The sequence below is a fragment of the Pan troglodytes genome, chromosome 5 (assembly GCF_028858775.2).
Source record: "Pan troglodytes isolate AG18354 chromosome 5, NHGRI_mPanTro3-v2.0_pri, whole genome shotgun sequence".
Classification (NCBI taxonomy): domain Eukaryota; kingdom Metazoa; phylum Chordata; class Mammalia; order Primates; family Hominidae; genus Pan; species Pan troglodytes.
The window spans coordinates 80,236,686-80,258,902 of NC_072403.2; the positions used below are offsets into that span (position 1 = coordinate 80,236,686).

General features: G+C 35.1%; 1 long non-coding RNA gene across 1 annotated transcript in view; it reads right to left on the reverse strand.

Annotated features, from left to right (window-relative positions):
- The window catches only part of LOC134810238 (uncharacterized), a 100,119-nt gene that overhangs the window by 33,060 nt on the left and 44,842 nt on the right, over positions 1–22,217 (reverse strand). Inside the window, exon 3 of the long non-coding RNA XR_010157840.1 lies at positions 6,291–6,406. This is a non-coding gene — a long non-coding RNA (uncharacterized LOC134810238). The remainder of the gene's footprint in view (positions 1–6,290; positions 6,407–22,217) is intronic.

A 22,217-nucleotide genomic window follows, 5' to 3' on the forward strand; every position in this document is an offset into this window, starting at 1 on the left:
CAGGATATAACCCCACCTCCTGCCTCATTTCGTGAGCTGGCACTGAGTATCTGAAGCTTTTTCATTGCACAGTGAGAGATCTCAGTGGATCTACCATTCTAGGATCTGGAGGATGGTGGCCCTCTTCTCACAGCTTCACTAGCTGGTGCCCCAGCAAAGACTCTGTGTGAGGGCTCCAACCCCACATTTCCCTTCTGTGCTGCCCTAGCAGAGATTCTCCATAAGGGCCCCAACCCTGCAGCAAACTTCTGCCTGGATATTCAGGCATTTCCATACATCTTCTGAAATCTAGGTGGAGGTCCCCAAACCCCAATTCTTGCCTTCTCTGCATTCGCAGGCTCAACACCATGTGAAAGCTGCCAAGGTTTGGGAATTGCACCCTCTGAAGCCACAGCCCAAGCTCTACATTGACCTCTTTCAGCCATGGCTAGAGTGGCTGGGACTCAGGGCACCAACTACCTAGGCTGCACACAGCACAGGGACCTTTGTCCTGGCCCACAAAAACACATTTTCCTCCTAGGTCTCTGTGTCTGTGATGAGAGGGGCTGCCATGAAGACCTCCGACATGCTCTGGAGACATTTTTCCCATTGTCTTGGGGATTAACATTTGTCTACTCATTATTTATGCAAATTTCTGCAGCTGGCTTGGATTTCTCCTCAGAAAATGGGATTTTCTTTTCTATCGCATTGTCAGGCTGCAAATTTTCCAAACTTTTATGCTCTACTTCCCTTATAAAACTGAATGTGTTTAATAGCACACAAGTCACCTCTTGAATGCTTTGCTGCTTAGAAATTTCTTCCACCAGATACCTAAATCATCTCTCTCAAGTTCAGAGTTCCACAGATCTCTAGGGCAGGGACAAAACACCACCAGTCTCTTAGCTAAAATATAATAAGAGTCGCCTTTGCTCCAGTTTCAAACAATTTCCTCATTTCCACCTGAGGCCTCCTCAGCCTGAATTTTAATGTCCATATCACTATCAACATTTCGGGCAAAATCATTCAACAAGTCTCTAGGAAAATCCAAATTTTGTCACATTTTCCTGCCTTCTGAACCCTCCAACTTTCCCAACCACTTCCTGTTACCCAGTTCCAAAGTCACTTCCACTTTTTTGGGTATCTTTTCAGCAGCGCTCCACTCTACTAGTACCAATTTACTGTATTAGTCTATTTTCATGCTGCTAATAAAGATGTACCCAAGACTGGGAAGGAAAAGAGTTTTAGTGAACTTAAGTCACTGGGATTTTCAGACTGTAGGTTGCCACATCATAATCTATTGTGTTCTGACCTTTACATTTGTGAAACCAACACACTGAGACTCACTGAGACTCATGGTCTGAAGGCATAATATAGGCGTAAATAGCCAAACAATCATTAAATGTAGGTAACCCATATGATAATGAATTAACCCATATGATATCCAATGCTCCTATTTGTAATATACCTGAAATACATGTTACTAGGTCGGTGCAGTTACTTTTACACCTTGTGGCTGGGGAGGTCTCACAGTCATGGCAGAAGGTAGAAGGAGCAAGTCACATACTACGTGGTTGGGGGCAGACAAAGAGAGAGAGCTTGTGCATGGAAACTCCCATTTTTAAAACTATCAGATTTCATGAGACTTATTCACTATCACGAGGACAGCACGGGAAAGATCCACCCCCATGATTCAATTACCTCCCACTGAGTTTCTCCCACAACACATGGGAATTGCGGCAGTTACAATTCAAAATGAGATTTGAGTGGGAACACAGCCAAATCCTATCAGACATCAAGTCAAATACCATATAATATTACCAAAACACATTTTTACTCGTAGTTGACTCATGACTCTTAGAATAGTTTGAGAAAGTTTGTCTTTTATATATGACACTCTCTTTAATTCTACCACTTCAGCAATAGCAACAAATCAACCAGTATTTCTGTCTCAGCTTTCTAGAACACATTTACTCCAATTAACTCCTTTGAGCATAAACAGAGTTTATATTAAATTAGTGCAAAAGTAATTGTGGTTTTTGCCATTACTTTTAATGGTGAAAACCACAATTAGTTTTGCACCAACCTGTATTTCAGGTATATTACAAATAGGAAAACGAGTATCAGTTGGGTTAATTCATTATCATGTGGGTTACCTACATTTAATGATTATTTGGCTATTTATGCCTATATTATACCTTCAGACCATGAGTCCCAGTTTGTTGTTTTCACAAATGCAAAAGTCAGAACACAATAGATTATAATGTGGCAACCCACAGTCAGAAAATCCCAGTGACTTAACAAGAATTAATTCTTCACTTGTCTTTTGTGGGCCTGAGATTCTTTCTAGGAACACCATCCTCCACATGGCTCCTCAGAATTCTAGGCTGATGGAGGATCCACGGCCTGCTGCTGCACTATCTACAATATGTGATGTCTGCAGCAATGCAACAGGAAAAAAATATTGCAGGGTCTCAAGTCATCGACTATGTGCTTTGTTAAGCAAATGATGTGTATTACTTCTGCTCAAAATACATTTGCTGGAGAAGTTACATTCTACGTATATTTTTTAAAGAGTTTGGAAATGTAATCTCAACCTTTACTTAGAATAAAAGAAGAACTGGATGAGCAAAAATATTAGAAGTCTCTATCTCAAGCTATAAGACTTTAAATTAAAGCTCCACGCAGAATTCACAATATACACAGAGCCCAGGAATTATTTCACATTGCCTAAATTACAAAGTTTAAGTTACTAAATGCTTTGTGTTTTGTATTATTGCAACTATAACTTTGCACTGATGAATATAGTATTCTCTGTATCTGAAAGGTATGATATGCAACAATTTTTGGAGTGATGGTGGGCAATATAAGGAAAACCACAACAAAGCAACAACAAAACATACACATATCATTGATATAAAATTTTCTGTATATTATTTTAATATCTAATGATAAAAACCATTTACTTTAAGACATCTGTAAATGGTAGGAAAATAAACAAAACTCTAACCTTTGCCATTTATGCACAATACACAGTATTAAAGAATGTGTTAACATATCTACGCAATGTCTGTTCATTGTAATTCTACAGGGCCTTTTCTTTTCCCAAGGTAGTTTCCTCCAGAGAGAAGACCTTGCAGTTGCTGCATTTGTTCCTGCTGAATGAGAAGGTCATTATATTCATAGTAACAGATGTTGCACCTGATGGTTCATCTTTTACATTTAGGAAACTTTTACCCCAAAACAGGCAGTTTTATGAAACATCAATAATTTTACAAAATAAATGTTCATCCCATAAACTCTTTTCTTAAAAAAAACATAAACATGCTTTTATTCCACAAACCTAATGTGATTATTATTATAAGTTGGCCATAATTTCAAAACTTTAAAATTTCACTACCTGAAAATGAATGAGCATTTTCTTCAAATACTCATTACTTACTTCAAATCTGGAATTATTTGCATGTAGCTTTTTTTCTTTTAATTAAGTGTAACTTGATCTTGAATTCTAATAGTAGTTAAACTGATGGTTAACCATATTTTTATATTTGGTTGTTATGTTCCTGAGTGTGACAGGTGCTCAAACTTCCCCACATCATTATAATCAGGGAATAAATCTTACTTTCACTAAACCTTCAAAAAGAGAGGAAAGCTGAAATACATTGATCAAAATTAATCTTGTCACATCAAATTGTATTAGCTATCTAAAATCTTTGATGAACTTTTAGAGAAAGTCAAAATGAAAATAACTCAGAGCCTGAAGACCACTCTATGTACAATTTACATTCACTATACCTCTTTCAGCAAATATTTACTGGGCATCCACCATGTGCCTTGTACCTCATCCTATGCTCAGTTCTGGATATAGAATGGTGTTGAAGATCAACTTCAATGGAAAGCACAGTCTGAAATGGAGTTAGCCTTCTGAGAGGCAAAGGGGCTTGAACTTATTATGCACTGGCCAGTCATTGGATGCAGCAGCCCCTAAAAAGAAGGCATGACTTTGAGGAAGGTAGCCAGCCAAACTCTAGAAGCTAGGGATATACGGGCTTCAGTCCTAGAGCTGAGAACTGATCAAAACAGAGTCTATGCAATCCCTTCTATCAGAGAATGTAAGCATAATTATATAATATATATTACACACAAGCTTCCTTGTGGTCCTGTTATTGATTTTTAATTCCTTTTAATGAAGTAACTGGTAAAATTCCTGAAAGATAAGTCTTAGATCTGGTCTGATTTGATTCACCTTCTCATGTTTATTCCATTGTTAGGTAAGTATGAGTAGTATCTTCACATATTAATTCTGAAAAAATATGAATTCAGCTATGGCCTTAACACATTTTCTTCAATAGAAAAATAATGTGCTACTATATTTATTGCATCTTATTGGGGTACAGGAAAATTTATGTGCATAATAGAGTATTCATAAATTTTTTGAAATGAGGATTAAGTAATATTATGATGTTCCATTTAGAAGCATGTTAATAAAAATGATTTAAATATAGTGTCATAAAGAATGGTATTACACAAAGTTATCTGAAGCAGGCACTTGCTATTAATTTAAGGAGAATCATGTGGATATTCCTACATCAGTTACTACATGTAATTTTAAATGACCGTTTAACCTTTTTATGGATTCAACTACTGTTGGTCTAGAATGAGATTAAGGGTTGTTCAAATATGATCTAAACAGAGATGTTTAAAACTATTTGTAACTGCATGTGATCCTGCAGTTATCTTACAAAAAGTCACCCTTCAGGGGCCCTGACCTCCAGGATATGTTTTGCATGCTCAAAGGAACAAGAGATAATAGAGGTTTTAATGCAGCTATTCGGAAACTAACAGAGCATTTTAGACCTCAGAAAAAAATGTTCCCTCTGAGAGACATATGCCCATGGAGATGAATGAAGAGCATGGTTAGCCTGTTGAATCCTTGGTTAACTGCCTGACTTGCTAGTCTAATCACATGATTTAAGACATAAAAATTAGACCCTGCTATAGAGTTGAATATATACCGGGTTCATTTCCCGGGGCTAGCCCACAAGGAGATTAGCAGCCTAGGATTTTATTTCATTGGGGGTATGTAAGTTATTAGACCATGAAGGAAGTATACTAGCAAGATAGATGTCCTCCTTTGTATGTCAAGCAAATCTAGAAGCAAGAAAGCCAAAAGGCTTAGAAAAATTCGATCAGCAATGTGCAGATATTGAAGAACATTTTCTCAAACCTCTGCTATGATAACTCTGGCAGTGTGTTCAAGAGTACTTGGCACTGAGAAAAGCAAAGTCACTCTTGCATCTCCAATATCTATTGACATCAGAATATATTCACGTTATGCACCAAATATTTAATATAAATAAAATGAGTAAATGCCATTGAACTGGAGTCACTTTCACAAAGTCTGATTTGAAGCTGAATTTAGAACATTCCTCTACAGCATAAAATACTTATGGTTCTAAACAGTGACAGAAAACAAAACATTTTGAATAATATTTCATGTGCGCTTCAAAGAAACTTCAAATAAATTAGCTTATAATATGTAGAGCACACCAAAATGAACTAGATTAGTTGTATCTAGAGATGGAGGAACCCTATATAAATGAAACAAATATAACTTTCATAGCAAAATCTACCACAAATAGATAACACCTGTTGAGCAACTATAAGTTAGAGAAAGTTATTGGAGAGCTCAACTGTTTTGCTATTAACTCTGTAAAAAAAGTATTTTTAACTAAGTTATACATTTTAAGACTATGCCATTTTTACTTATCTGGACGCTGTGTGCCTGGCTTTTTCTTTTGGGCTTTTGGCTAATTGTATCAAGAGAAAAGAGCTGTGATCACCCAAGATGAGTGTAGAAAAACAGGCAAAGCATTTCCAAAGATTTAGGGAAGAAAAGAGGGCATGCTATAGCAGCAGCATGAGTGAAGCCACCGCATTGTTTCCATACATCAGCAAATAAACTGAGAGTCTCTGACTTTAACCTGTTTCATTCTGAAGGCAGCTCTGAGAGCACTGTTCACTGGTTATACTCATATCTCTTTCTAATGAGCATCCTCAGAAAAGTAGGTATATAACTGCACCTAATCCCTGAGAGTAATAATTGTACCTATAAAAAGGACTCTTTGTGCCATCTGGATATCACGTACATATATAAATATTTTTGTAAAAATTAACTTGCCTGTAATCCCAGCACTTTGGGAGGCTGAGGTGGGCAGATCACGAGGTCAGGAATTCGAGACCAGCCTGGCCAATACGGTGAAACCCTGTCTCTACTAAAAATACAAAAAATAGTGGCATGTGGTGGCGTGTACCTGTAGTCCCAGTTACTTGGGAGGCTGAGGCAGAAGAATCACTTGAATCTGGGAGGCAGAGATTGCAGTGAGCCGAGATTGTGCCATTGCACTCCAGCCTGGGTGACAAGGCAAGACTAAATAAATAAATATATAAAAAATAAAATAACTTTAGTAGTCTGTCCAGTGAGTAGGTTCAAACAACACATTACAAAAAGAGTAGAGTACTGGCATAAAAACAGAAATAGAACAGTGGAATAGAATAGAAAGACTGTTAATAAACCCAAGGATATATGGTCAGCTAATTTTTCACAAGGTCACCAAGACACAATAAAGAAATAATCGTCTTTTCAGTAGATGGTATTGGGAAAACTGGATATTCACATGTAAAAGAAAAAATTTAGTTATTACTTTACACTATACACAAAAATCTACTCAGAATAGATTAAAGACTTAAACACAATAACTAAAATCATAAAACTCATAGAAGAAGATATAGGGAAAAAGCTCCTTGATATTGATCTTGGCAATGATATTTTGGACATTATATCAGAAGTTCAGGCAACAAAAGTAAAAATAAACAAATGGGTCTATATATAACTAAGGAATCAGCAGCAAAGGAAGCAATCAACAAAATGAAAAGCTGGAAGATCAGGAGAAAATATTTGTAAACTATATATCTCATAAAAAGTTAATACTCAAAATATATAAGAAGAGAGTACATGCTTGATATGGTTTGGCTGTGTCCCCACCCAAATCTCACCTTGAATTTTAGTTCCCATAATCCACATGTGTCAAGGGAGGGAACAAGTGGAGGTAATTGAATCATAGGGGTGGTTTTCCCCATCCTGTTCTTGTGATAGTGAGTTAGTTCTCATGAGATCTGATGGTTTTATAAGGGGCTCCCCCCTTTGCTGGGCACTCATTCATTCTCCTTCCTGGTACCCTCTGAAGAAGGATGTGTTGGCTTTCCTTCCACCATGATTATGAGTTTCCTGAGGCCTCCCCAGTCATGTGGAACTGTGAGTCAATTAAACCTCTTTCCCTTATAAATTATTCAGTCTCAGGTATTTATTAGCAGTTGGAGAACAGACTAATACAACATGCAATAAAAAAATTAAAAATTAGCAAAGTTCTTAATGGACAGCTTTTCAAAAAAGACATACAAATGGACAACAGGTATACAAAAATGTGCTCAACCTTACTAATCGTTAGGGAAACACAAATAAAAAGGACAATGAAATATCACTTCAAACCTATTAGGACTGCTATTATAAAAACTACAACTGTGGAGAAAAGGAAACCCTTCTACACTGTTGGTAAAAATATAAGTTGCTAAAGCCATTATAGAAAATAGTATGGAGAATCCTCAAAAAAAATAAAATTGTTTTTAATAATTATAAATATAATTATAATTATATAAACCAGCAATCTTTTTCCAGGTATATACCCAATGGAAATAAAGTCAGCACTTCATAGAGTTAGCTGTATTCCCATGTCTGTTGCAGCATTTTTCATGGTAGTCAAGAAAACAACCTAAGCATATATTGTTGGATAAATAGATAAAAAAACTGAGATATATATAAAAACTGACTCAAATGTTAACCTCCTTTGGCAACACTCACATAGGCACACCCAGGAACACTACTTTTTATTCTTCAATCCAATCAAGTTGACACTTAATATCAACCATCACACAGCTCAATCTTGGATTAAAATCAGAAAGTTTTTGAGCTCATGAGATGATAGAGTTTATTAGCAGTTTAAACAAGTCTGTGAAACTAATATTTGCAATTGACTTATTTACTATAAATTCCTCCTCCTAACAATGCTCTTTTGGAGTGAAAAAATACATGCATAATAAGGATTACCTATTATAATTTGATTTAGATTTCCATTTGTCCCATATGTTAAGCAGGTGGACAAATAAGGTTGAACATATTTTGTCTTGTTTTTTTCATTATGTGGAAAATAGCAGTCATTTTTTTTTCTTAAATAACATTTTAGAATATACTAAAATTCTGAGTCTCATGAAATAATTTCCCTTGGATCATTATTGACATAATGTAGAATATATAAGACAAATTATTGCCTAAAATATAAACTTTGTATGTGCATAGATTGTTTTTTAAGTTTGTAAATTATTGGATGATAACTAATTGGTTATCTAGCATAGGCTCATGCCCTTGTTTTATTCTATAACATATTTATTAATTCTGTTTTCAATGCTTATTTGATCTACTATATGATCTAGCAACAAAGAACTAGATAATATATGGATAGTGAGACAATTGGGATCTTGACAAAATGATAGTAAAAAATATATATTTGTACTTCCCTTAAGATGAAACATTATCCAAAGTAAAATGCAGTGTTTTCTTCTCTTTATAAAAGCATTTTATATGTGTGTTATACATTTATAACCGGCATAAACTATAATTGTTATGTGTGTATAACTGTTACATATGCATAATATACAATGGTTATTATGTATAACTCTAAAAACTGGCATAAACTTTTGTATATGTGTGTTATATAGGTGAATATATAACACATATTAGTAAATGTTTTAAACTAAATAAACTTTTAGTTTAAGATTTTGCTATTTTCCAATAATATGACAGCATCATTGAATATTTAAAAATAATAGAGAAATGGATGAAACTAATGGTCTATAATATAGTTTGAAGTCAGGTAATATGATGTTCCAGATTTGTTCTTTTTGCTTAGTCTTGCTTTGGCTATGTGGGCTCTTTTTCTTTTCATTTGAATTTTAGGATTTTTTTGAGTGCTGTGAAAAATGATGGTGGTATTTTGATGGGAATTGCATTGAATCTGTAGATTTCTCTGGGCAGTATGGTCATTTTCACAATACTGATTCTTCTCATCCATGAGCATGGAATGTGTTTCCACTTGTTTGTGTCATCTGTGATTTCTTTCAGCAGTGTTTTGTAGTTTTCCTTGTAGAGATATTTACCCTCCTTGGCTAAGTATATTCCTAAGGTTTTGTTGTTATTGTTGTTTATTTGTTTGTTGGCTTTTTCAGCTGTTGTAAAAGGAAATGAGTTCTTGATTTGATTCTCAGTTTGGTATTTGTTATATAGTAGTGCTACTGATTTGTGTACATTGATTTTATATCCTGAAACTTCACTGAATTCATTTATCAGATCTAAGAGCTTTTTGGATGAGACTTTAGAGTTTTCTAGATATATGATCATATCACCAGTGAACAGTAACAGTTTGACTTCCTTTTTCCCCTATTTGGATGCCCTTTATTTATTTGTCTTTTCTGATTGCTCTGGCTAAGACTTCCAGGACTGTTTGAACAGAAGTGATGAAAGTGAGCATCCTTCTCTTGTTCCAGTTCTCAGGGGGAATTCTTTCAACTTTTTCCTATTCCAAATGATGTTGGCTGGGAGTTTGTCATGTATGGCTTTTATTACTTTGAGTTAAGTCCATTCTATGCCTATGTTGTTCAGGGTTTTTATCATAATGCGATGCTGAATTTTTTCAAATGCTTTTGTGGCATCAATTGAGGTGATCATATAAAAACCCATATTTTATTTAGTATTTTTGTGTGCAATAATTCCAAGGTTTGTAAAATAAATATTTTATACATATTTTAAAATATCAAATAATATTTTTGTGCATTGTTCATTGAGTACAATCTTTTATTTCATTAATGTATATAGAATGCTTCGAAAAAGACAAATGCGTTAGTGAAGGAAATTTAACATGAAATTTAGGCTAATATTCTAAAACACAAGTTCTCATGTAGAAATATTAATCAATTTATTTTCATTTTAAACTAAATAAGAGATGCCTACAGTTAAAGAGAAATCGCCCCTTCTACCAGATGTGCATGTTATAGTTGGCAATTTTCTAGGCTGATATCAACATTCCACAGACTTACTTTTTATTTAAAAAATGTACTCAATGCCTCTGGGTGTATCTACAAAGCAGCAAACAAAAAAAATGTTTATTTTTAGTACACAAATATTAGCAAATTTTAGTTTATTTGCATATTTGACTAAAAATAAGTCATCTTAAACTGTCAAAAGAAGAGAAAGTATCTCCTTTCATACTAAAGGAGAGAGTGAAAAAGTTTAACTCTGGAGTTTGCCAGGAAATTATTTGGCATTTAATGAATATAAAGTGAATGAATGAAGAAATGAATGAGCAAAAAATATAAGTAGGTGGCAATACATACCTAATACAGAAAGTTGTTTGTTATAAACATAGCAAAGCTCCACACTAATAGAAAATAATCTGACTAAATTTTGATTTGGCCTGATGACTATTTTCTCTCAAACTGTAAAAGAAACAAGAAGAGGAATTAACATCCTCTGATGTTAATTATATTTGACAGAAAGAAACCATTTACGGAGATGAAGCAATATGGACTTTAAATAAATTTCCCAAGAAGTTTTGGAAAGAAGAGGTTGCTAGAATGTAAGGGAAAAACAATTATGGATAAAGGAAGAGAGAAGTACTTTGGCAGAATTTATAAACAAACTCTGCCAAAGAAAGGTGAAACTCTAAAAAAGTATACTTTCTATAAGACCATAATGAAGAAGTAGAGAGACACATACAGAGTATGATGTGATTGACCAGGAAACTCTTGTGAGTAAAAAGTACTGTCAGTTATAACTCTTCATTATTTTAACAGACTGATTGAGGTATAATTGACTAATAAAATTGTATACTTCAAACATATACATGATGATGCAATACATGTATGAACTGTGGAATTATTTTGATGATCAAGTTAATTAATTTTTCCATCACTTCAAATAATTACCCTTTCTGGGGAGAACATTTAACATCTACTTGGAAAATTTAAGTATATAGAATTAAGAAAATTTCAAGTATACAGTACAGTATTATTAAGCGTAGTCACCATGCTATACACAGATCCCCTTCTTGCATTTCAGTCTTTCACATTCCATATTCAACTCTGTTTCTATAAGTGACATTTTTAGATTCCACATGTAAATGAAATCATGCAGTATTTTTCTTTCTTTGCTTGACTTATTTCACCTAGCATAATACCTTTCAAATTTCAACCATGTTGTCACAAGTAGTAGGATTTTCTTCCTTTTGTATGGAAAAAAAGGAGATCCTTTTGCACTGTTGGTGGGAATGTAAAGTGGTACAGCCATTATGGAAAACAGTATGGAGGTTCTTCAAAATATTAAAAATAGAACTACCATACAGCCTAACAATCTCACTTCTGAGAGCGCAAAGAAAAGAAAATCAACATCTCAAAGAAATATCTGCATTCCCATGTTCATTTCTGTACTATTAACAATAGCCAAGACACAGTTAATGATTCCTATGCCTCCTCATATCCCCAGAACCTAATATGGCCTGAATAATGTAGGCACTTAATAATGTGTATAAAGGGGAAATCAGGATTAAGACAATGATCCTCATCATTAATCATTATTGACCTGTCTCTCAGGGGTCCTGACTGATTTTTTGTTTTTTGTTTTTTTTTTTTGAGATGGAGTTTCACTCTTGTTGCCCAGGCTGGAGTCCAATGGCACCATCTCAGCTCACTGCAACCTCCGCCTCTCGGGTTCAAGCGATTCTCCTGTCTCAGCCTCCTGAGTAGCTGGGATTACAGGTGCCCACCATTATGCCCGGCCAATTTTTGGTATTTTTAGTAGAGATGGGGTTTCACCATGTTGGCCAGGCTGGTCTTGAACTTCTGACCTCAGGTGATCCGCCCACCTCGGCTTCCCAAAGTGCTGGGATTACAGGCATGAGCCACTGCACCCGGCCATGTCCTGACTGATTCTTTACTTGAACTTTGACATTCTTTGACCATTTTGCAATTCAATGGTAAATGTACTAGGCGGGAAGATAGAAAAAGAAAATCCTGTGAGTCTTAAACCATGCAATGTGACAAATGATAAGCACTTATCTAACATGTAAATTAATAAAGGAACTGAGGATCAACTAAATACTAAAATTTATAATAGCAAACACTTTAATTTATACAATGCATGCAATTTCTGTTTCTCACCATCATACAATGGTAAGATTTGTGTTAATTTGATCATGAAAGAAGAAAAATAACAGAGTCAAATCAAAAAAGCACTTGCTGAACAAAAAGCCACCCAAATTTACACCCAGTAACTAATGATCAAACTATTTTGTATTAAAGAAATCTATTTTTTGTGTGTATATAGTATAATATTATTTGCTTCTATTAGGGGCAAATGAGAACGCATGGTACAACATGTAAATTAATGAGAATTGTTCATGAAGAGCATTATGTAGGAAACAATAAATAATATACAATTAATAATAACATTCTATAAAGAGTTTTTTTATAAAGGAAAAACTGAATCCTTGTAACTGCATGTCGGGGAACACTGAAAATATAAGTGCTTCCTGCCTCTGCAGATATTATTATACTATTGTAAAGCTAAGACTCACCTAGATGAAAGTAGAAAGAACTATGAAAGTGTAATAAAAAATAGAACAGGCTAAACATATGTGTAAGTACTGAAATATGTAAAAGAGATACTTGTCTGAGTGCATATAAGGAGGAAGTAATGCATTGTAAAAGTATTTTAGAAATTGATGGTCAATTTCCTGGTGAGTAGTGAAACATCAAAATATCTAAAATGTGGATTGATATTTCAGACAGAATTTCATGTGTCAAATGAAACCATAATTGTAGCACATCTGCTTCACTGATAAAATCTCACTCCTAAAGGGCTAAGGTTTTTCAGTCATGGATGAACATTTATAAGAAAGTAAGTGACTTTCACTGACTAAAGTCATACAGAGTAATTTACAGTTAAATGTTTATTTACCGATTTTTTAATAGGGAGTATTTCTTCTAATGAGCAGAATTATATACATTCTCCATCCAGGATACTCTTTTTGAGATAATTATATGGAACATTAAATTAGCCAATAAAAAGTTTTCCTTGGTGAATAAAGAATGGAAAAAAAAGAAAGGAATAAAGGAAGGAAGGAAGGAGGGAGGGAGGGAGGGAAGGAGGGAGGGAGGAAGGAAGGAAGGAAAAAAAGGAGGAAAGGAAGAAAGGAAGGAAAGAAGGAAGGAGGGAGGGAAGGAAGGAAGCAAGGGACAGAAAAGGTAGAAATAAAACGAAAAAATTACTCAAATGGCATTCTCTACAACCTTGAAAACTACTTGGATTATCTGTACCTTAAACTAAAGAACAATCCTTTAGTGTCTGGATTACCCACAGTCCAGATTAATTTCACTCTTACATTCTGCACTTTGTCAACTTTTCTTTCACTGATTCCCACTTTGGTATTCTAACTACCTACTGTTTTAGTTTCCTATTACCATTGTAAGAAATAACCATAAATGTTGTGGTGTAAAATAATACAAATTAATTATTTTATGATTCTGAAGGGTGGAAGTCCAAGATGTGTTCTGGTGGGCTAAAATCAAAGTGCTTGCAGGGCTGCATTTCTTTCTGTAGGCTCTAGAGGAGAATGCTTCTCTTTCCCTTTTCTAATTTCTAGAGGCTGCACACATTTCTTGGCTCATGGCCCCATTCCTCCATCTTCAAAATCAGCAATAGCATATCAAATCCTTCTCATATTTAGCTCATTTTTTCCTTCTCTCTTCCACTTTTGAGGACCCTCGTGATTATATTGGGCCCATCAGGATGATCCAGAATAATCTCCTTATTTTAAGGTATATTGATTAGCAATCTTAATCCCATCTGGAATCTTAATTCCCCTTCTTGGTGTGATGTAACATATTCGTAGGTTCCAGGGATTAGTACATTGACATCTTTCAGGATGGGGTCAGTTATTGCTGACCCCACTTACCTTCTATGCTATGTTCTATTTTCTTAATATGGCTCATCAAGTTTCAACCTAGAAGCTCTTTCTATTGGTTTAAGAGACATTTTATTTCTTAAATTATGTGACATAATCAATTCTTCATATAGCTGTTTCTTTTCAACTGTAAGAATCCATAGGAATAATTCACTAAATATTTAATATTGTAACAATAATTGTAAGAATTAATCCCTAATGTGAAATAATTTCTGAGCACATAGGCAAATATATCTTTATAATACACAAATAAACCATGCTGCATAATATTAATTCCTACTATTATAGAATTCAAATGATTTTTAAGGCTAGCTGTAAATAAAAATTGTCAAGATTTATTTAGAAATGCAGATGTTCTGACCCTGTCCAAGAGTTACTAAATCAGGATGTCTGAAGAGGAACCTCCGATAATTTGTAAAGTGATCAAAATGCAATTTTAATATGTAGCTAGGTCTAAGAATCCTGCATTATTTTATGTAAATATATTGTTAAATTAGATTCTCTATCTTCCACATACTTGATTGATATTTTGCTAAAGGTTACTGAGTTTAGAGATTTCTCTTTCTCATACTATGTTGGTTCTACACATTCCCAGATATGTTGTCTGATATTTATATTCAGTGATAAATGTTTTGGTGAATAGCTCCTGTACTCCTATCTCAAATGTCAAAAAATATTTAAAAAGATAATGCATCAAATCCAACAGAAAAAATAAGTCTTAAAATTCCACAAAAGCCCTACAATTTGCTATAGTTTAAGATTGGCATAGATTGACAGTAAAATACAGGATCAGAATTGTTTTCATTATGTGTTTGCTGAATAGCTTTCCATTACCATATGGCAGGTTCTGAATGTAGCGGTTGGGATAAATATCATAAATGGTCAATGTAAAAAGAACTTAATGTTCTCATGATCCAAATTAAACCTTCTGTTGGACAAAGCTGAGGAACACTTTTCTTTAGGCTGAGTTTCTAAAATATGTGTGGTTGTATGATATCAAACCTATATTTTACACACACTGAGCTTCAACACCGGGTTATTTCAAATGTGCCTTCATTTACAATTATAAAATAAATGGCTTTAGAGCACAGTTTATTTTAAAAAGTTCACTCAAATAATAATATTTTAATTCAGAAATAATTTCGAGTTACTAACAACTATTTTCCTAAAATAATTTCAATAACCGTAATTGTTAATGTTGTATGACACAATGGGAACAAAGCAGCAACATTGATTATATTTCCCACACATTCACATATTAAGTAACTTTTAACAGAGTGCCTACATTTTATTCTTTAGTTTGTCAAAGAAAAGTTTATGAATTTTTACTGTGCTAACAAAAAAATTTAATGAGTTACAAGACCTTTCTGAAGGCATAGTTGCATTTGACAATGCCTACAGAGAATAAGAAAGAAGCTACTACTATTTTTTTAAGAAAGGTCAAATGTTATGTTTTTTCCAATGACTATCACAAAGAAAACGTAAAAAATTGAGAGACCTCAAGGGATGGAATAGCAAATAAAAGAGGAGATGTACGAACAGTTAGGGTGTTAATTAAGGAATACTGCAAAATCCAAAGAGATTATTCAGAAATGTGGGGCACTATAAGGATTTACATTTAAAAGCAAGTAATAATTTTGAGTGACTTAATATTTGCTGGACAATGGAGCATTTTGTGTCTCAGAGCTTGTTCTTGATAATAAGTTCATATAGCTTTCAGAAATATAAAAGAAAAATTTACATTTATAGACAGATTAAGTGGGAATATTTTATGTTATAATAAACCACTGCAAGATTTTATAAAGAGACACTCCACCAGTCTGGTTAAGTGTTTATGAATACATAAATATCTACTTGAATAAGAGTCTGACTCTGTGAAGCAGAAGAGCCTAAACCTGAAGTATTTGAAATCCCTACTTAAATGATTTGAAAGTGGAGACACCATTTAAAGTATTATAATGTAATTAATTGGGAAACATATAAGTCCTACCCACTGGAAAAAATGTGATATCTTTGGATGTGAACTTTGATTATCTTATAAACCTTCCTGATGATGTTGATATTGTTCATTATAAAAATAAGCAAGGGGAATAAAGCACTTAAAACATTACTGTTATATGAAAATAATTTTCTCTTGTCTCTAAAGCTATGTACAATTCACCTTGCATATCTGTAGAGATACTCAAATAAATTGATAAAATTTGGAGAGTAATATAAACAGAGGCTTATATTTGACTTTAAAATGCATACAGAGAAATAAAAGTGCTTCATATAAGTAAAAGATTAATTTAGGTTGATTAACATATTTAATTTAGAATTACTTCTTTAGCATTAAAAATTAATGTTTAACTTTAAAAATAGACTTTAGAGGTAATTTGTGCTCTGAATAATTGATTTGTGGAGGCTAAATAAACCTGGAAAGAAATATTGATCTGAGAGTTAAAAATACAAAAACATGGCCGGGAGCGGCGGCTCACCCCTGTAATCCCAGCATTTTGGGAGGCTGAGAGGGGTGGATCACGAGGTCAGGAGATCGAGATCATCCTGGCCAACATGGTGAACCCTGTCTCTACTAAAATACAAAAAAATTACCCAGGTGTGGTGGCACGCGCCTGTAGTCCCAGCTACTCGGGAATCTGAGGCAGGAGAATCACTTGAACCCGGGAGGCGAAGGTTGCAGTGAGCCGAAATCACTGCACTCCAGCGTGGCGACAGAGCAAGACTCCGTCTAAAAATAAATTTTATATATATACACACATATTGTACCTCTAACAGAGATAAGTAAAATCACCTAAAAGTGATGCCCAAGTGAAAGCTTAACCATGACCTGAAGATTCTGTTCTAAATTTTCTTGAAAAGATTATATTTATTAGATATTGGCTTGCCAGAAATGGAAGGGTAGAAGTAGAGAATTATAGAGTTATATACTCACTACATACTCCAGCCCTGTGGAGGGCAGAGGCTACTCTCAACTAATGATGTGGCTGGGAATATGAATTCTGACGTCAGAAGAATTGGATTCAAAACTGAAATACTGACTCTTATACTTAATCACAGTGTGGTAGGAAGACTTCTAAGATGGTCTCTAAAGAGCTCCGTCTTATAGTAGTTATGCCCCTGTGTAATCCTCTTCTCTGGATTGCAGGCTGGACCTAATGATTTGAATATAACCAATGTAATACAGCAAAGGTGATGGGATACCTCTTCCATGATGAGGTTACAAAAGATTGTAATTTCTATCTTGCTAGCAGACCATCTATTGCCTTCTCGACTTCCCTTATACGAGAAAGCAAGCTGCCATGGAGAGGTCCATGTGGCAATGAACTGAACTTGCAAGGAATTGAATATAGCCAATAACTATTGAATTAGCTTAGAAGCAGATACTTCTCCAGCTGAATCTTCAAATGAGACCATACTCATTTGGCCAACACTTTTATTACAGCCTCTTGAGAAAACAAGAAGAGAGGACTTAAGTAAAGTGTAGCCAAATTCTTTTTATTTTTATTTTATTTTATTTTATTTTAAGTTCCTGGGTACATGTGCAGGATGTTCAGGTTTGTTACTTAGTTAAAACTGTGCCAAGGTGGTTTGCTGCACCTATCAACCCATCACTTAGGTATTAAGCCCAGCATGCATTAGCTATTTTTCCTTTCCCCCATTCAACAGGCCCCAGTGTGTGTTGTTCCCCTCTCTGTGACTATATGCTCTCATTGTTCAGCCTCAACTTATGAGTGAGAACATGTGGTTTTTGATTTTCTGTTCTTGCACTAGTTTGCTGAGGATAATGGGTTCCAGCTCCATTCATGTCCCTGAAAAGAACATGATCTCATTCGTTTTTTATGGCTGCATAGTATTCCATGGTGTATATATACCACATTTTCTTTTTCCACTCTATCATTGATGGGCATTTAGGTTGATTCCATGTTTTTGTTATTGTGTCTTTATAATAGAATGACTTATATTCCTTTGAGTATATACCCAGTAAAGGGATTGCTGGGTCAAATGGTGTTTCTGCCTCTAGGTCTTTGAGGAATCACACACTGTCTTCCACAATGGTTAAACTGATTTACATTCCCACCAACAATGTAGAAACATTCCTATTTCTCTGCAGCTTTGCCAGCATCTGTTGTTTCTTAACTTTTTAATAATTACCATTCTGACTGGCATAAGATGGTATCTCATTGTAGTTTTGATTTGCATTTCTCTAATAATCAGGGATATTGAGATTTTTTCATATGTTTGCTGGCTGCATAAATGTCTTCTTTTGATAAATGTCTGTTCATGTCCTTTGCCCACTTTTTCATGGAATTGTTTCTTTGTTTTTTTCTTATAGATTTGTTTAAGTTCCTTGTAGTTTCTGGATATTAGGCCTTTGTCAGATGGATAAACTGCACAAATTTTCTCCCATTCTATAGGTTGTCTCTTCACTCTGATGATAGTTTCTTTTGCTGTTTAGCCAAATTCTTAACCCACACAAACTGCAGTAATAAACTGGCGTTGTGTTAAGCCCCTACATTTTGTAGTAATTTGTTACACAGCTATAGATAGATGGTACATGCAGTGTGACCATTAACAAGATTTCTTAATTTCTCAAGCATTTAGTGTTCACATCTATAAAATGACTATAATTAGAGTAGCTATGCTACTTTGTGAAAAGCACTTTAGCATTTAAGAAGTATCCTATGAATGGTAGTGACTACTGGAAAATATAGCAGGTCCCAATTAAAAATGCATATCTTCTTTGAATAAATTCTGAACTAAATTGAATATAATGCATAGTAAAGCAGATTAGAAAAAATTGTCTTAATGTAGATAAAGCTGAACTGAGTCTGAATCATGGTTTATATCTATAGACAGGTATACTTAAAAATACTGAGTCCTAGATACAGGCAGAATTTTGCAGCCAGTAGCAGCAGCACCAGATCTAGAAAGCTCTTCCCACATAGGAGCCTTACTTCTGTAAGATTTAAAGCATGGAAAATAAATGCAGCATTTTCATTGTCTGGGATCATCATTTCTAAGAGAAAGAGAGAAGAGAGAAAGAGAGGAAGAGGTTGACCACGGCTTGTTAATTTTTTTTTCTTCAAAACATACCAATCAGATCATGATTTCTCCAGTATAGGAACAGAGCATATGAAAATGCAGAAGACATGAAGGGGCCTCAAGATTTATGCTAAAGAAAATCCTTCCATGTGGAAACATTAAGAATAGCTCACAGGAGGCAGAGCAAGGTAGCCAAACAGAAGCCTCCAGTGATTTTCCCTCTGCAAGAACTCTAAATTGAGCAACTATCCACACAAGAAATCATCTGCATAAGAATTGAAAATCAGGTGAGTGATTACAGTATCTGATTTCAACACCCTATCAAGGAAAAGAGGCACTAAAGAGGCTAGGAAAGACCGTCTTGAATTGTCGGCCCCAGCTGTCCCTGATCCCCTGGCAATGGTCATGTGGTTGCATGGTAGGGAGAGAAAATCTGTGTGATAGGGGGAGGGAGAGTGCAGTGATTGTGGGCCTCTGCACTAGAACTCAGTGTGGTTCTGTAACAGTGGAAAGCAACACAGGGAAGAATTCAGCCAGCACCCATGGAATGAACATTTAGATCAGCCCTAGCCAGAGGGGAATCATCTACCCCAGTGGGCAGAACATGAGTTATGACTAGCCACACACCACACTAAAGTGTTCTAGGGTCTTAAGAAAAGTTGAAAGACAATCTAGGCTACAAGGACTGTAATTCCTGGACAAGTACTGCTTCTGCGCTGGGCTCAGAGCCAGTGGACTTGGAGTGTATGTGATCCACTGAGACACCAGCTGGGGTGACCAAGAGAGTGCTTGTGTCACCCCTTCTCAACCACAGGCAGGGCAGCTTACTGCTCCTGGAGAGACTCTTTCCTTCCACCTGAGAAATGGAGAGGGAAGGGTAAAGAGGACTTAGTCTTACAACTTGGATACCAGCTTAGCCACAGTAAAATAAAGCACCAAAAGAAGTCTTGAAGTCCCAGTTCCAGGCCTTAGTTCCCAGGCAGCATTTCCAGAAAATCCCTGGAACAGAAGGAAACCAACTTTCCTGAAGGGAAGAACTTAGTCTTAGCAGGATTCATCATCAGCTGACAAAAGAGCCCTGCGGCTTTGAATAAATATCAGTGGTAGCCTGGCAGTACTCACCATGGTCATTGGACAAGACCCAGTACCATACTGGCTTCAAGTGTGACTCAGCACATTCCCAGCTGTGGTGGCCACAAGGAGAAACTCCTACTTGAGGAAAGGAAAAGGAAGAGTAAAAAGGACTTTGTCCTGTAACTTGGGTAACAGCTCACTAGCAGTAAAATAAAGCACTGAGCAGACCCCTGAAGTCCCCGATTCCAGGCCTTTGCTCCTAGATGTCACTGTTAGACCTGCCAAGGTAATCTAAGGAATTCTCACAGATCTCAGCCAAGAGCACCAAGGCAGTACCTCTTCAAATCTGCAAATGTCACAGCATTACTGGGCTTGATGTGTCTCCTAATGCAGGTATGGCTGCAGTGACCAAAGTCTTAGATCACAACACTTAATTACCTTTGAATATTTGGAAGACTTTCCCAAGAAGGGCAGGAAGAAACAACCCCAGACTGTGAAGACTACAATACATACCTAACTCTTCAATGACCAATCATTGACTAAAATCTACAAACATCTAGACCATCCAGAAAAACATGATATTGCTGAATGAACTAAATAAGACACCAGTGACTAATCCTGGAGAGACAGAGATATGTTACCCTCAGACAGAGACTTCAAATTTTTTTGAGGAAGCTGAACAAAATTCAAGATAAAACAGAAAAGGAATTTAGAATCCTATGTGATAAATTTAACAAAGAGATTGAATATTTGTTTAAAATCAAGAAGAAATTCTGGAGCTGAAAATTTAATAGACATACTGAAGAATGCATTGGAGTCCCTCAACACCAGAATTGATAAACCAGAAGAAAGAATTGTGAGATTGAATACAGGCTATTTTATAATACATAGTCAGAGGAGACAAAAGAATAATAAATAAAATAGAATGAAGCATGACTGCAAGATTTAGAAAATAGCCTCAAAAGGGCAAATCTAAGAGTTATTGAAGAGGAAGCAGAGAAAGACATTGGGGTAGAAATTATATTCAAGGGGATAATAACAGATAACTTTCCTAACCAGATAAATATATAAATATTCAAGTACAAGATAGTTATAGAATATCAAACTGGTTTAACCTCAATAAGACAACTTCAATATTTCATTCAAATAGAAACCAACAATGAGCAGGAGTAGCTAAGCTTACATCAGACAAAATTATTTCAAGACAAATACTAGAAAGAGACAAAGATGGTCATTATATATTGATAAAGGGGTTAATTCACAAAGAGTATAAAAATTGTAAATATGTGCACCCAATCCTGGAGCACCCAGATATATAAAGCAAATAGTATTAGAGCTAAAGAGAGAGAGAGACTCCAATGCAATAATAGCTGGAGACTTCAACACTCCACTTACAGTATTGGACAGATCATCCAGATAAAAAATCAACAAAGAAACATTAGACTTAATGTGCAATATAGGCCAAATGGTCCTAATAGATATTTAAAGAATATCTTATCCAACAGTTGAAGAATACATATTCATCACCTCAGCACATGAATCATTCTCAAGGACAGACCATATATTAAGCCACAAAACAAACCTTAAAGATTTCAAAATAATTGAAACCATGTCAAGTGTCTTCTCTGACACAGTAGAACAAAATGAGAAATTAATAGCAAGAGGAAGTTTAAAACTATACAAACACATGGAAATTAAACAACATGCTGCTGAATGACCAGAAGGTTAATGAAGAAATCAAGAAGGGAATTTAAAGATATCTTGAAACAAAGGAAAATGGAAACACAACAAACCTATGGGATGCAAGGAAAGCAGAACTGACAAGAATGTTTATTCAAATGAGCAGCTACATCGAAGAAGTAGAAAAACTTTAAATAAAAAAATTAACAATGCATCTTAAAGAACTAGAAAAGTTAGAGCAAACAAAACCCAAAATTAGTAGAAGAAAAGAAATTATAAAGAAAACAGCAGAAATCAATGAAATTGAAACAAAAC